The sequence below is a fragment of the Sarcophilus harrisii genome, chromosome 4 (genome assembly GCF_902635505.1).
Source record: "Sarcophilus harrisii chromosome 4, mSarHar1.11, whole genome shotgun sequence".
Classification (NCBI taxonomy): domain Eukaryota; kingdom Metazoa; phylum Chordata; class Mammalia; order Dasyuromorphia; family Dasyuridae; genus Sarcophilus; species Sarcophilus harrisii.
The window spans coordinates 70322545-70339017 of record NC_045429.1 but is presented as its reverse complement, the minus strand read 5'-3'; the positions used below and the strand labels follow the sequence as shown (position 1 = coordinate 70339017).

General features: G+C 37.7%; 1 protein-coding gene across 8 annotated transcripts in view; it reads right to left on the bottom strand.

Annotated features, from left to right (window-relative positions):
* Window positions 1-16473, bottom strand: part of CACNA1E (calcium voltage-gated channel subunit alpha1 E) — a 597321-nt gene that overhangs the window by 181157 nt on the left and 399691 nt on the right. The window lies entirely within an intron of this gene.

Here is a 16473-nt window from a genome sequence, read left to right as displayed (position 1 = left end):
AATGATTCTAAAGAGTCAAACAGTGTTGATATCATCAAAAAATGGATTCCACTCAAAAATGTGTCCTTTCTTTCCTTGTTTAGACATGCTTAGTTGCTAAGTTAGAATCCCTTTAAATTGTAAGTTCCTCAAAAGGATGGACTGTTTTTCTTTTTTTTTTTATCAATTGTATATACAGCACTTAGTTAGATAAAAGACACTTGATAAATGTTTAGAATTGGATTGGAATTGATTGGATGAGTTGTTGTAAGGGGATACAGGCTATAAGAACGCTTAAAAACAGTTCATCTTGGAAAAAATAACTAAATATTGTGGAATATTTGCATTGTGGAAATAAAATAAATTTTAGTATCCATTTAATATCCAATTTTCCAGGACAGATACTTGTTTCCAACTTTTGATTTAGAAAATATTGTCACTAGAGAAACACTAAAACTACAAATTTAGTAGGACCTGAGTTTAAATCTTGTCTTTAACACATACTGTGAGAGGCTGGGTAAGCCACTTAACTTCTCATTTTCCCAAGTAACTTTCTAAAATGCTAAGTTAGAGAGCATACAGCACTATGTACCAGTGAAAACAGTTTCTTTATCAGGATTTACATATACAAAAGTAATCATTGATCTTATTCAAAATAAAAAGTTCATATTCGGAGCCCAGCATGACATTATACTGTTTTCCTGGCTACCTACACTGAAATAGCAAAGTTTAAGATGAACTTCTCAAAACTGAGAAGTCAAGGAAGTTTATTCTTGGTACTCTTCTTTGGGTACCACAGCTACAGAATGGTGCATGGTGGCTAGAGCTTAGTGAGAATCAAATATCAAACATCTTCTACTATAAGTAAAGGAATAGGATCATACCATGTGGCACAGGCTGGCAGAGGGTTATTCACTATCAATATGGTACTACCTGGTATGCTGAAAAAGGAAAAAACTCACAATATCAATACTTTGAAACAAAGCTCTGACTGTCTTACCTTAGTTATGGCTTTGGAAACTTATTTTTTTTATACCTTGCCTACTTCCCCCTTAAAAACCTAACCCTAGGGAGTTAAAAAAATTTGATTACCTGAAATCTCAGTGTGAAAATTTCTTCAATCAAGACAGATCACATCCCAACTATAATTTGGAGCATTTCTTAAAGTCCAGAAACACATTAAATAGTTTGCCCACCGTCTCTCACTTATCAAACATCTGAGACAGCTCTTCCTAACTCCATCCACAGATTCCACACTCCATCCACAACACTAGACTTCCTTTCTAAATTATACCATAGGATATTGCCACAAGATATAATAACAGTAATCATCTCTAGGGTAGGGAGTGGGGGGAAAAGGGCAAAAAGGTCAAAGAATATGAACAGGCAATTTTCAGATGAAGAAATAAAAAACATTTCTAGTCATATGAAAAGGTGCTCTAAATTACTATTGATCAGAGAAATGCAAATTAAGAAACTCTGAGGTACCACTACACACCTCTCAGATTGGCTAAGATGGCAGGAAAAGATAATGATGAATGTTGGAGGGGACATAGGCAAACTAGGGCACTAATATATTGCTGGTGGAGTGGTGAACTGATCTAACCATTCTGGAGAGCAATTTGGAACTATGCCCAAAGGACTAACAAAATGTGCATTCCCTTTAATCCAGCAGTGTTTCTACTGGGCTTATATCCCAAAGAGATTTTAAAGGAAGGAAAGGGACCCCATATGCAAAAATGTTTGTGGCAGCCCTCTTTGTAGTGGCAAGAGACTGGAAACTGAGTGGATGCCTATCAGTTGGGGAATAGCTGAATAAGTTATGGTATATGAATGTTATAGAATATTATTGTTCTATAAGAAACAATAGCAGAATGATTCCAGAGATGCCTAAAGAGACTTACATGAACTGATGCTAAGTGAAATGAGCAGAACCCAGAGATCATCATACAAAGCAACAATAAGATTATATGATGATCAATTCTGATGGACGTGACTCTTTTCAACAATGAGATGATTCAGACCAGTGATCTTGTGATGAAAACAGCCATGTATACACAGAATGAGGACTGTGTGAACTGAGTGTGGATCACAACATAGCATTTTCACTCTTTTTGTTATTGTCTGCTTGCATTTTATTTTTTCTCATGCAGCAAGATAATTGTACAAATATATATATGTATATGCATATATTCAATTTAGCATATATTTTTACCAACTTTAATATATATTGGATTACTTGCCATCTAGGGGAAGGGGTAGAAGGAAAGGCGGGGTATTGGAACACAAGATTTTGCAAAGGTTAATTTTGAAAAATTATCCATGCATGTGTTTTGAAAATAAAAAGTTTTAATTAAAAAGGGGCAAAAAGAAATTTACATGACATTTAAAGGGAATAGTAAGTTATACACAGTAGATTTGCAGTTTTATGTACAATTTTCTTTTTTATTATATGGAAATGCTCATTTTATTCTGTGAACTGAAAATAAATTTTTTTTAAAAAGAGATACAGTAGGAAGAATCCTGTATTGGGGTTCTAGCATTGATTATGCCATCTCCATAGCTAAAGGATTTTGGCTGTTATGTATTCTTCCTGAACCCCAGTTTCTTTATCTGAGAAGTCTTTTCAACCTTAACATTCACCCTGTTTGCAGGACAGTAGGAATCAAAGCCACAAAGCAGTATACTCAGCAGTAATGTCCAGGCTTTAGACAGAGAAACATCAAGGGAGGGACAGAGGACTAGGGGAGCCTCTGAAACTGCATCATAGAGGTAGCCACTTGACCTCCTTAGATAGAGTTGAACTCTGCTTACAAAGCTGAATTCTTGCCCCTTCCACCCCAGCCATAAAATCTTACCAAGAATGATTATAGAAGCAGTTGAAACTTGGGGAAAAATAAATGAACACTCAATAGTTATTGGTTCCATGGATGATAGTTACGGATCCAGTGAGCTGCTCTGGATAACATCCAAAGGCTCTCTTTGTGCCCCAACTATTCCTTGTTTTAGCAGCACACAGGGTCATGATGCCCTCTGGTGGGAAGAAGGTAAACCATCTGAGGTTTGCAACAAAGTCAGCACAAGGGTAACTGTTTTAACACATCCTTTCTCAGCAAAAGGCAGATGGGTAGGAGTCCTCCTCTCCTACACAGTGAGCCAGCCAGCCTTAAGCAGGGCAGAGTAGGCTGTTGTCTTTGCAGTGCGATTTGAGGGGCACCAAAAGGCCCCCTTGCCCAAAAATATCTCCCCATCTGCCTTGCCACCTGCCTAAAATTCCAGTCGTCAGTCACTTCTTTGGTATAAGGCTTTCAAAAGCCCTTTGAAAACTCCAGAGGTAGGAGGCAGCATGGTACAATGGAAGAACATTAGATTTGGAGTATAAGGAGCTGAGTTCAAATTCTATCACTTTTCTAGACCTCAGTTTCCTAGCCTTTAATCTGATTTAGATGGGACTATCTTTAAGGTGTCTCCACCCAATCCTAAGTCTACAACTCAAAATCTGGTAGGCTGGGAGAGCCTCAGCTTTCAGAATTCCTTTTAAGTTTCCGTCTGTTTCAGTTCTTATTCACAGAATCACAAAATTTTCAAACTAGAAGGGAGTCCAGTCATCTCATTAAATCTACAATTAAAATGACATTCCTACAATAGCCTGTTTGACAAAGGGTCATCTAACCTCTGTGTTAAGCCCATCTATGAAGAGGAGCCCCTTCCTCCCTAAAGAGGTCGTTGTATATTATACAGCTCTAATCAGTTAGCAAGTTCTTGCTACTATTAAGCCTCAATTTGCCTCTCTTCAATTTCCACTCCCTTTTCCAGATTCTCCTCTCTAGAGGCAAAGTAAGCCAGTCTAATTCTTTTTCCACACAGTCCTTGAAGGTAGCTGTGATGCCTTCCTAGGGTGTTGTTCTGTAAAGGCTAACTCTCCTTCATTCCTTCAATTATTCCCGTATGTCTTAGATGCAATTTTATTTATTTTAAATTCAGAACTTAACAAATACAATAATAACAAATACAAATAAAATGTGTATTTCTCTATATATAAAGTGTAGGGGAATAGCTAGGGGTTCTGATGGATAGAGTACTGGGCCTGGAGTCAGAAAGAATCATCTATCTAATCATCCTGAGTTCAAATATAGCTTCAGATAACTGGGTGATCCTTGGCAAGTCACAACCCTGTTTACCTCAGTTTCCTCATTTGTAAAATGAGTTGGAGAAGGACATGGTAAACCACTGCAATATCTTTGCCAAAAAAAAACTTCAAATGGGGTCATGAAGAATGAGTCATAACTGAAAAAAATGACTTAACAACAATATATAATGTAGAACACAGGAAGGGGAATGCACATAAAATGGTGAATCTCTCTTTTATCTATCCATGCTACCCCTCCTTGGCTGTTTGCTTCTGGCTTTCCTCCCATTCTATTATGACATGTACTCAAGCCCTTTCACCATCCATGTTGTCTTCCTCTGGAAGCTCCCCGGCTTATCAGTGCTCTTTGAAAACTTTGGCTTGCAGAGCTGAAGATAATACTCCCACTGAACCCTTATCTCTGTTTCTCAGCAAAGCATTTGAACATTTCCCTATTGTTCTGACTCAAGAACAATACAAATAAGCATGAAATTGTGTACTTGGTAACCACGTGACTCTACAGCATTATGAGGCTGGCTACAGTAAGAATGTAACTCCAGAAAAGAGTCAACTCTTGGCACTTCAGAAACATTTGCTCAGAGTCTGTTTCACCAAGTATCAGACCAAATAATGAAATACCCAAGTCCAAGTTTTCATGACCTACAGAATTCTAGAAGTATGTTCTCCTCAAACTTCTGACCCTTCCTGCTTCAGGAAAAATATAGACCATATTCAGTGTCTGTCCTTATCCCCCAATTTGTGGAGGAAAGAAAAATAAGATAATGTAAGAACTATAAAAGGCATCTCCAATATTATAATTGCTAAATTAAAAGCTCCCAAAGGATGAGAGACCTTGTGTTTTCATTCCTTCATTCATTCACTTTTTGTGTCACACAAGCTTTGGGAGAAAGAACAGTAGTAGGCTAATCATGGAGTCAGGAAGGCATGGATTCAAAACTTGCCTTTGATAAATCCTAGCTATGACACTTTTCTCAAGGTCCTGTGCTATCTCCTAAGACTCTAAGTTACAATGGAGTTTATTAAGAAAAGTGTTTCCACATCAGGTAGACTTTTTAAAGATTTCAGCTTAAAAAGACCAAGGTCTCCCACTGCATCCCCAACCATCTCCAGTCATCTGATTTATATTCTGCCACTGGACCCAGATGGCTCTGGAGGAGAAAGTGAGACTGATAACTTTGCATAGCTCAACCTCACTGAAATCCAATTCACACATATCATGGCACCACCTCCCTGATGTCATGGTCCTCTTCAAAAATTAAGGACAAACAACAACCTCTGTAACTAGAGTTCCTGCACTGGAGATCCAAATGAACTGGTCAGTTGGGCAACACAGCTCTTCCTTCTTTCCTCCCTCCCCTTCCTTCCTTCCTTTCTTCTTTCCTCCCTCCTTCTTCCTTTGTTCTTTCTTTCCTCCCTCCCTCCCTCATTCTTTCCTTCCTTTCTTTCCTTCCCTCCTTCCTTCTTTTCTCCCACCCTCTCTGTCTTCCTCTCCCCTTCCCTTTCTCTTTCTCTCTTTTTCTCTCTCCCTTCCTTCCTTTTTTTTTTTTCTCCTTCCCTTTGCAGAGTCACATTGCAACATGTATTCATGTTTTCAGAAGATTTCTTTCTATGAGCACCTTTTTGTGAAATTGAATAACTTCACATTTCAACTCTGCTACTTACATATATGTGAATGTGGACAAGTCATTTCATTTCTCTGGGTCTCATTTTCCACATGTGCAAAATAATGAAGTGAGATTAGATGACCTCTAAAAGTCTTTCAATTTCTGGATTTTCTCCAAAGTCCCAATAAAAGGCAGTGTGATCCCGGAGCACAAGCCAGAAAATGGGGCTTTTTGTGACTTTTTTGTGACTAATTTTGTGACTTTACTACAAACACTATGGGTATAGGAAAAAAGAACACTCTGCCTTTGAAATCAAAGCATATGGGATCAAGATTCAGTTTTGCTATCCATGTTACCTTAGATAGGTCACTTAATTTTTCTCAGGCTCAGTTTCTTTGTCTAAAAAATAAAGACCCATTTCAACTTTAAATCCTGAGATGGTGTGAAAAGCTCCTTGCATTACACAGAAAGCCTTAGCATCAAAAGGCATGGATTCAAGTCCCTTTTTAACAGACTGGCTGAGGGACCCTAAACAGTCACTTGACTTCTCAGGGGCCCTAGGCAACCCTATAAAAGATTACTTGTAAAGCTGTTTTGAATCTGTATTTCCTCACCAGAAGATTCCTTATGCCAATGGAATCACAGATCCTTTTAAAAGACATAGACAAGCAGGTAGAAAGAAGGGCAAAAAGAAAGGGAGAAAGAGAGAAAGGAAGAGGAAGGAAGGAAGGAAGGAAGGGAGGGAGGGAGGGAGGAATGAAAAAAAAGGAAAGAAGGAAGGTGGGAGGGAGGGAAAGAGGAAAGAAGGAAAGAGAAAAAAGAAGGAAGGAGAGAAAAAATGAAAGGGAAAATAACAATGGTAACAACAATAATAATAGCAAAACTTCTCCATCTATCTACTTCTCTATCTATCTCTATCAACTTGATTATTGTAATGAGGGAATGGATGAAAAAGCATTTGCCTAGTCCATAGTACTAGAGAAGCACCCTGGTATATATTAGCAGGAGCAATATCTCCTAATTTTCTCCATCCCTTTCCTAAGTTCCTAATGCATTCCTTTCAGAGCCTTTCTGCATCTGGATGAAACACTGCTGTGGTGACTCGAGGTCATCATTGTTTGTGTGATTCTCTTGTTCTGAAGCCCCTGACAACACTTTGGGACATGCTTGTGCAGCCATGGTCTGTTTCCATGGAGACAAGAAGCTCTGCTTCTCTTCAAACCCAAGGTAATGGTTCTCATCAAAATCCTATTTCCTTTGAGAGAAGTAAAAAGGTTACAGTACCACTCTCCACACTTCCTCTGTAAATACAGAATGCTCCATCCAACAAACACACATCCCAACAACCTCAGCACATTCCTAACAGCATTCGATGTGGGCTTTTCCTTACAAACATATTTTCACACTTTTTTATCTTCTACTAGCACCAATACTTACTCTACTATCCTCCCTTTTCTCTCTCCTCCTTCCATTTCCCCACCACAATGAATTATGAATTCTGAGTCAGAAGACACTTCAGAGATGACTTAGCTTAGCTGGTGACTCAACAGGGACATTCTTGATATTTCCCAAAAGTTCTTCCCCAGCTCCTTCAAGTCTCTGCTTGAATACCTACAGTAAAAAGGAACTCATCATCTTCCAAAGTAGCACATTCTACTTTAGGATGGCTATAAATTGTTGGGAAGGTTTTCTTTATATCAAGTCTAAATCTATCTCTGCAACCTATCACTCCTAGTTTTGTACAAAGCAAGACTCATCCCTATTCTTTGTCTACTATAGGGAAATAATTCTAATACCCCCCAAATGTTTTCCTTTCCAGTGACCAATATTCATTTGATTGTCCATCACATGGTAGAGGATCCAGTCCCTTATTTATCTTTAAAATCTTCTTTAGGATTTACCTCACTTCATGTCCTCTCTCTAACAATCAAACAAACAAACCTCTGGACAATCCAGAGCTTGATCTATTGGCCATTACCCTATAACAAGGAAAAAATACTCGAGCTGGTTCATCAGCTGCTTTTCAATACAAATTCTAAAGGTTTCTTACAAACAAATGAGGTTTATTTGTATCTATATATCATAGGGTAGGGCAGAAAGTGGGGCATTAGCAAACTATTAATCTCAGTGTAATGTAATATTCTGTGGCGGACCCTTTCCAAGGTGATGAAAATGGTTGATAATATAGGCAAAAAAGTAGTTACGATCACATTATCATTTGGGAATTTATGGCCAATGTCAAGACTCAGTAAGGTATCAGGGTTCATTACAAACTGTCTAGGTTCATTATCAATAAATTAGAAGTTGGACAGAACCAATCAATGTAATAAAAACCCTCATTCTGTCTCAGACATTGACATAATAGCTTAAAAATCCTGAGCCTAACCATGAGGTGAGAGTTTGGGACTAAACCCCTATGGAGGTTTGGATAAGATTTAGAGCCAACCAGTAGCCAGACTGACCAGATCAGTATTTTGCTATACTGAAATTCATTGTTCACTGTATGTTACTAATGGATTGGTTCTTCCCTTGAGGCTAAGGCCCTAAGAATTTCAGTGAGCAGGAGGTTGAAGAACAAGATTTGATATAACAATGAGAGGGTGGTAATGTCAGTCCAGAGTAGAATTTTGCACAATAATGAAGGTCAAACCACTGAGCTTCACAGTAATGGAGGTATGTGATCTGTGAGCCACTGAGCAGGGCAGGATCAGCTGAAAACAAGTTTGTAGATGGAATATTGGAATCTGTGGATTCCAGCTATCCATGGGATCCTAATGAGTGTTAACCATAAAGAGAAAACAGTTTCACTATCTAGGAGTTCATGTCTTCTATCTGTCTCAGATCAAATAGAAAATGGGCTTTAACTCCTAATGGTTATATTGGGGCAATACTTCTATGGGGACGGAAGAGTAGGAGTAAGCATAGATGATAAAATTAGCTCTCTGGTAGAGCTCGATCACAAGTTTATCACCATTCATCTTGCCCCGTGTCTGAATTCATTGATCAGTCAATGATCATCTATTAAGCACTTGCTTTATTATGTTAAGTGGGCAGCTAGGTGGTACTGGACAGGATGCTGGGTCTAGAGTCAGGAACACCTGAGTTCAAACCCAGTGTCAGATATTTATTAGGTGTGTCATCCTGTACAAATTACTTACTCTGTTTGCCTCAATTTCCTCATCTGTAAAATGAGCTAGGGAAGGAAATGGCAAATTATTCCAGTATCTTTGCCAAGAAAACCCCAAAAGGATTACGGCAGATATGATTGAAATGACTGAACAACACTAGTTGATAGCTATGGCTCTCAATGCTGTAGATAGATATAAAAAAGTAAAAATAGTTCCTAACTTTAAGAAGCTCACATTCTAATAGTGGAGACAAAAAAGATAATTAATTAGGTACATGTGAGATACATGCAGAATACATAGGTGATTAGATGGAAGGTGATCTCAAAGGAAAAGCTCTAGTAGCTAGAAGAACCATCTCATGCCTCTGGCAAAAGGTGAACTTCATAGTAAACTATGAAAGAGAGGCAGGGATGGAGAACATCCAGGCCTGAATAGTCAGTAAGAATGCACAGAGATAGGAGAAAGACAATGGTGCATGAGGTATAGTATGTATGTCAGCAAAGCTGGACTATAGAGTATATAACGATGAATAAAGTGAAAAGAAAGAAATGGGTCAAATGAGTTTTAAATGCCAGAGAACTTTACATTTGATCTTGAAGGTAATAGGAAGCCCCTGTAATTTGAGTGGACTGGAGCAGAGGGAAGAATTGACATGGTCAGACATACTTTAAAAAGCACTTCAAAGTAGAAGATAGAATAGGTTGAAGAAGAGAGAAATGAGGTAAGAAGAAAAATTATAAAGCTATTGCAAGACTCTAAGTGAGAGATGATGAGGACCTCAACTATAATGGTGACTTTGAGAAAGGAAGAAGAAACAATGACAAGAGATGTTGGGAAGGTAGAAAGATTTAGCAATTGAAAGTGTATTTGGGGTAAGAGTAGAGTCTCTCTCTACTCTCATGGGAACATGGTAGTGCTCTTGGTATAACAGGAAAATGCAGAAGAAGAAACATTTTAGGAAGGATAATGTATTCTATTAGGGTTATGTTGGATTTGAGATGCTTACAAAACATTCAGATGGAAATGTCCAAAAAGCAGTTGATGGTACAGTATTACTGCAGATTAAGAGAGATCTGAGGGTTGGATAATTAGATTTGAGAGTCATTTGCAGAGAATTAACAATTGAACCCATGGGAATTGATGAGATCACCAAGTGAGATAGTATAGAATGAAAAGAGGAGGGCCCAGGACAGAGTCTTGGGTGGTCCCCACCTAAATGGGTTGGTTGGTGATTATGACATGAATTAAAGAAGCAGTAAAGGAAACAGAAGAAGCAACTGGACAGATTGAAGAATAAGTAGAGGAGAGTAGGGTCAAGGAAATGCAAATATTATCCATTAATATTTATGACCACCATAATGACAGTATAAGGGAGGAAAGACTTTGAACTCAGGACCATATATATCTACAATCATAGATCCAGCAGTCTCAATGTGAGTATATGTAGCTATGTATTCTCTATATGTGTTTAGACAATGACTTGTGTCACTTTCTAAATACACACATACATATTCAATATTTACTGCTACGTATACACAAGCACCATTTCTACTATCTTACCTTCTAATCCTATATTCTAAGTGTCAAGGTAATGAGACAGTAATTACATTCAGCCATTCCCTGCAGGATCAGCCCAGTGGGAGGATCCTAAAAGAATCTCCCACATGGTATAACAGATACCATCTGTGTTCCCTTCTACCTGGATAATCCATAGTATCCAATTCTCCCTCCTGTTCTCAAACTGAGCTACTTCAGATCAGGCTCTGGTCCTGACTTTAGTATCCTCCACTAAATTCTGCTACCACCACAAAATCCTCTATGGCCCCTGAATGAAAATATCTTCAAAATGAGCTATGCCTCAGTAAGAAAAAGAAAAGAGAAACAAAATAGACAGCACAAAATGAGGGGAAGAAATATTCTCATGCTGGTCTCTAGGGTTTTTAATGTAAACACTGTTGTAAATGTCAGAATTTGTTCACACCAGCTATTCTCAACTGCTGCTGCTGCTGTTGATTCCTCCAGAAAGGCTAAGAAGGCATCTGTTCTTCTGGAATCATGTTACCTTTCTTCCCCCATAAGAGCCACTTCTTCCAGTTGAAAACAAGCAAACAGATCTCACAGCTGGCTCAAGACAATTTCAATTCAATTCAATAAAAATGTATAGTGTGCTATTTGCTAGAGATAACTAAGACAAAAATGAAAGGTAAAGAACTAAGATTCAAAAGAGGGTCCAGATCTCCATATCCAGCATTTATTTTTCCAAATATGATGTTTCTTTTAAAGACAAGGATGAGACCCAAGTATGAATATGGATGGGTCCATGTCCATGCTGGGGAATGTCCATGATGTCACAATAAAGAGCAGGTTTAAGAGAGTAAATACTGAGTTCCATTTTAAATATGTCAAGTTTGAAATGCCTATGGGACATTCAGGTACAGATATCGAACAATCAGTTGTTCATGTGGAACTGGAGCTCAGGAGAGAGATTAGGCCGAATAAATTGATTCAGGAGTCTTCTGGATAGAAGTGATAATTGAACTCATGGGAGCTAATGAAATCACTGAGAAAGAATGTAAAGATAAAGGCTTTGGATAGAGCTTTGGGCAATACCCCAAAGGAGGAGGACATGGATGATGATGATGCAGAAAAAGAGACTTAGAAGCAATTGTCAGACTAATAAGAGAAAAACTATGAAAGTATAGTATCACAAAACTGAAGGACGAGTAAGGCTCTAAAAGTAAGGATGGGTGAACAGCATCAAAACTGCTGAGAAGTGAAGAAAGGCCTTGGAAATATTTTTATTAAAACCTTGTTTTTAAAATTTTTAATGGAAATTTTTTATTTTCAAAACATATGAAAGAATATTTTTTTCAACATTGATCCTTGAAAAACCTTGTGTTCCAATTTCCCCCTACTCCCTCCCTTAAATAGCATGTAATCCAATATATGTTAAACATGGTAAAAATATATATTAAATCCAATATAAGGCCTAAGAAATATTGAGTAAAATTTGTTAGATTTAGGGTTTAAAAATCTTTATTAACCTTGGAAAGCAGACTCAGTTTTAGTTCATTTTTACAGTATCAAGCCAAATGACCCAGGACTGAAAAGTGAGCAAAAGGTGAGAAATTGGAAGAGAGTAAAGATAACCCATTCTAGGTATTTGGCTGCAAAAAGAAGAAAGATGAATCAAGTAAAGTAAGTGTTTAATGACAAGGAAAACTCAAGTACGTTTGTAGCCAGCAAAGAGCTGATAGAGGAGAAATTGAAAATGACAGAAAAAAGTGGGGGTGATCAAAAGAATAAGCTCATGGAAGGAGGCAGGGATAGGATCAAAGCCATAGGTAAAAGGATTATCCTTGTCAGTGATAAAAAAAAAAAACACACATACCTCTTCAGCAGAGATTAGAGCAAAGAAAAATTGATGGATAACATCAAGAAGATTTAAGGTATAGCATAAGTGAAGGAAGGGAGCTGATGATGGATAGTCTCTATTTGTCACTGGTAGGAAGTGAGGTTTCTGTTGACAGGGAGGGATGCTAGAGGAGACCTAAGGAGACGAAAGTTTTTGCAGCAGTCATTATAGAAAGGGTAAGATAGAATCAATAATTGAAGTATAAAAAAAATCTATAAGGACCTGATTGAGATGAAATTGTATAAATTTGTGACCTCAGTCAGCACAGTTGTGTGACTTCCTCTTATGTAGCACTCAAGTGATAGGGCAAATGGTGAGGATAATACATGATTGGTAGTTTGGCAAGATACAAGGATGAGATAAGAAAGTTCAGAATTTGAAAGGAAAGGACAGAATATGATTAAAGTAATGAACCAAACTTCAGGCAGGAAAACAAACAAAAAGTAGGAAAGTCAGACCAGAGTACTGGTGGTACATTGGGGAAATAGAATGGGGTTTGGGTACTAAAGGTGGAGTAAAGGTAAATAACTGATTTAATAGGAGCAAAACAGAGGGAATGATGGAAAGATAAGATTTTGCCATCAGGGAAATAAATGTCAAATTCTGGATCATTCAGACAGAACAGTTACAGCATCCACAGAATGACCAGAAACAATTCATCAGAAAGAAGATAACCAAATATATGTCTATGAAGTGTAAAATAGTAAGCAAGGGGTTTATGGATTTACATCTTGGCCTTGACATTATGTGTGTGATTACATAGAAGACATTGAATTTTTCTGGGTCTCAGTTTTCTAATCTCTAAATCATACTTGCTTATCTCACAAAGTTATAGTGTTGACAGAATATAAATGTAAACTTTTGTTTTTAGGATGCTGTCCTAAACATTACTGCCCTATCTCATTTCAACTTTGTTAAGAGACATCACAATGTCATACTTGAGATTAATTGGATAGCATCAATGATTTGTCAGCACACATTTCCCTCCTCCTTGTAAACTCTTCCTTGGCCCTGAAACCATATTAAATTCTCCTAATTAAACCTCAAACATCTTAATCAAATTACCTAAGAAATGAAGTGAGTATATGGAACATCTGATGGAATTGCAAAGAGATCTTTATGGGTTTGGAAGGGTTTTGTGGGGGAAGGGGAAGGTTGTTAGAGGGAAGGGAGGAGAAAAACAAATGGACTACAGCAATTTGGGTGTCCCAAATTTTATTCAAATTCATCAATATTTAGTAAGAACCTATAGTTTGCAGAGCACTCTGTGGGAGATAAGAAGTTTTCTTTTCTTCTTCTTTTTTTTTTTTTTGAAGTCCCTGCTCTCATGAATTTTACAATCTATAAAGTGAGAAGACCTAAACAATATGGGAAAAAATGCTTTGTTATGAAAAAGATAGCAAATACAGAAAATAAAAATAAGTCCATGGCACAGTGGAAAGAGTTCTGGCCCCGAAGTTAAGAGAACCTGAATTTAAATCTGGTCTCAGACCTTTAACACTTACTAGTTGTGTGACCCTGGGGCAAGTCACTTAACTCCAACTGTCTCACCAAAAAGAACAGAAAGCTATATAAAGTGATTATGAGTGAGGGTCCATGTGAAGAGGAGTAAGTGAGACATCCTGAGCCGACCACAGTGAGAAGACTCAAAGAAGTGACATTGCTGAAGAATAGCCCAGGTGTGCTAAAGTATAAATTGTTTGAAGAGGAGTAATATGAGATAAAGCTGGAAAAATAAGATGATATCAATATATGGAAGACCTTAAATGCCATGTAAAACTTTGAACTTGACTTGAGACCTAAGAAAGTCACGGAGAAAATTTGGATAAAGGAATGCCATGACCATATTAGTGAGTCAGACAGAACATCCTGCCAACAGGATGAAACAGATTGAAGGATGATGGGGGTGGAGGCTATTGCAGTAATACAGGTGGGTGGTAATAAGTACCCTGTACAATGGTAGTGTCAGTGAGATTGGGAGATTGGATGGACACAAGAGAGGTTGTAGAGGTGGGGTTAATGAGACTTGGTATATGATAGAATCTGAGAGGTAAGGGATAGATCAAGGACAAATCCCAAGTTTCAAGGAAAACAAATTATTGGTAACACCCCAAACAGAAGTAATGAGATCAGAAGAGGGTAGAACAAGTATGAGGGGTGGGGAAGAGGCAATCAGTTCAGCATACTGAGATTGGGATCCCATTATGGACCATTCCAAGTATAATTGTGGATCTTGGATTCAGGGAGAGATGAGGGTTGGAGATTTTGATTTGAGAATCATTTACACAGATGTGGCAGTTGAAACTGTGGAAGTAAGATTGATAGTGGATAGAGAGAAGAATTCCTCAGGAAGACCTTTGGGGAATGCATACATTAAGCAGTTGGAACAAGGTCATAAGGAGAATAAATGTAGATTTGTATCAGTAAGGCACTATTCAGTCATTGGGAAGGGAGATGAATTGTTAGCCTCTGATTAATGGTTGAGGATCATCTGTTTCATTCAATCAATGAATTCACCATTGTATGTCTAGCTGTATTTTGAGCATTAAACAAAAGTGAAAACAGTCTCTGTTGTATGGGAATTTATACTACATACACACAAATAGATACAGAATAATTTTAAAAGGTGATGGGGGAAGACAGGAACCTCACATAACATGTCACTTGAGTCAAGTCTTGAAAGAAACAAGAGATTCTTAGAGAAAATTCATCATAGACATGGGGGATAGCCAGATCAGTATCATAGATGCAGAAGATTGATACAAAGAGAAGCAAGGTCACTTTGGCTGGACTATGGGGTACATGGAGGAAATTAATGAGAATGGAAAGATAGGACAGGATTCTGAAGGGCACCAAGTTCTTCATAGGATTTTCTATCTCCTCATCCTCTGCAAGATATAGTGATCAATAAGAGGAAAATTTTTTAAGATGCGATTTTGACTGATACTGTTATTTGTCACATATACTGTAATATGTCAAATACAGGAATATATTGGCCATTGGGAGCCACTGACATTTATTGACCAAGGGAGTGACACAGCCTGTGTGTCAGGAAAATCAGTGTGACAGCTGTATGAAATCTTCATTAGGGAAAGGAGAAGCTTTAGGCCAAATGCAAAACTCATGAGAAGCATAAAAAGGTAAAAAGGAAAGAATGCTTGAGAATTATATCTCTGTTATGGGTATACTTAGAGAGTGTGGGCATAATTTGATTTTATTGTGATAACATGGAAAAGAAAAGAAAAGAGACTCTCCTATCCCTCCAGGGATGACTGGTCCTATGGAATTTTGGTCAGCCTTCTTATCCTATCTATGAACCTTTAAATTTTACTTTTCTAAAATTTAATATGTATGACAGGCCATGTCTAGCTTTTTTCCTCCTTCTACATCATAAACTCTCAAATGGCATAGTGATTTCCCCTCAGCTTCCCATAATTTCCACCATAGCAAATAAGTTCTTCCATATTGAAAACAAATAATTTCAGAGGACAAATTCCCATTTTATTGGTTATAGAACTTTTTTTGAGTATGAAATTATCATAAGGAAAGTATATAAATTATCCTCTCTGATGTTTTTAAAGTCAGACCAGACATATTGCTACCAAAAACATAGCATACAAATTCTCTCCTCTGCATCTTTGCTCATGCTGTTCTCCCTATATGAAATGCTCCTATTGTCTCTGCAGAAAGAGTTCTGGAGTCAAAGGAGACATATTCAAATCTTGCTTTCAGAGCTTACTACATATATAATTTGGGTAATTCACAACATCCTTGGACCAGTTTCTTCACCAGTAAAAGAGAGCCTCTGAGGTACTGTCCTGATCTAGGTATATGACATTTTCTAGGACTAGGGTCCTGCCCACTCATCCTCAATCAACCCATCCCTTCTGAAAGCTCCTTCACGAAAACTCCTTTCAATGATTCCTCCTGTCACTAAGTTCTCATTAGGCTTATTATGTACCACACAGTTTTTACCCTTAATTATATACTGTGTTGTTCTGATTTTTCAATATGTGTCTTAATTCCCTGTAAAATTTATAAGCTTTTCAAGAACTAAAATCATGTCTAATTTTTTTTCTTGTACTTCACAAGAGCAACACAGTTAGAGAGAGAGTTTGGGCATCCCATAAAGGTAGAATAATTTAAGTTGGTGCAGCTAAGTGATGCAGTGGATAGAATACCCAGGCCTGGAATCAG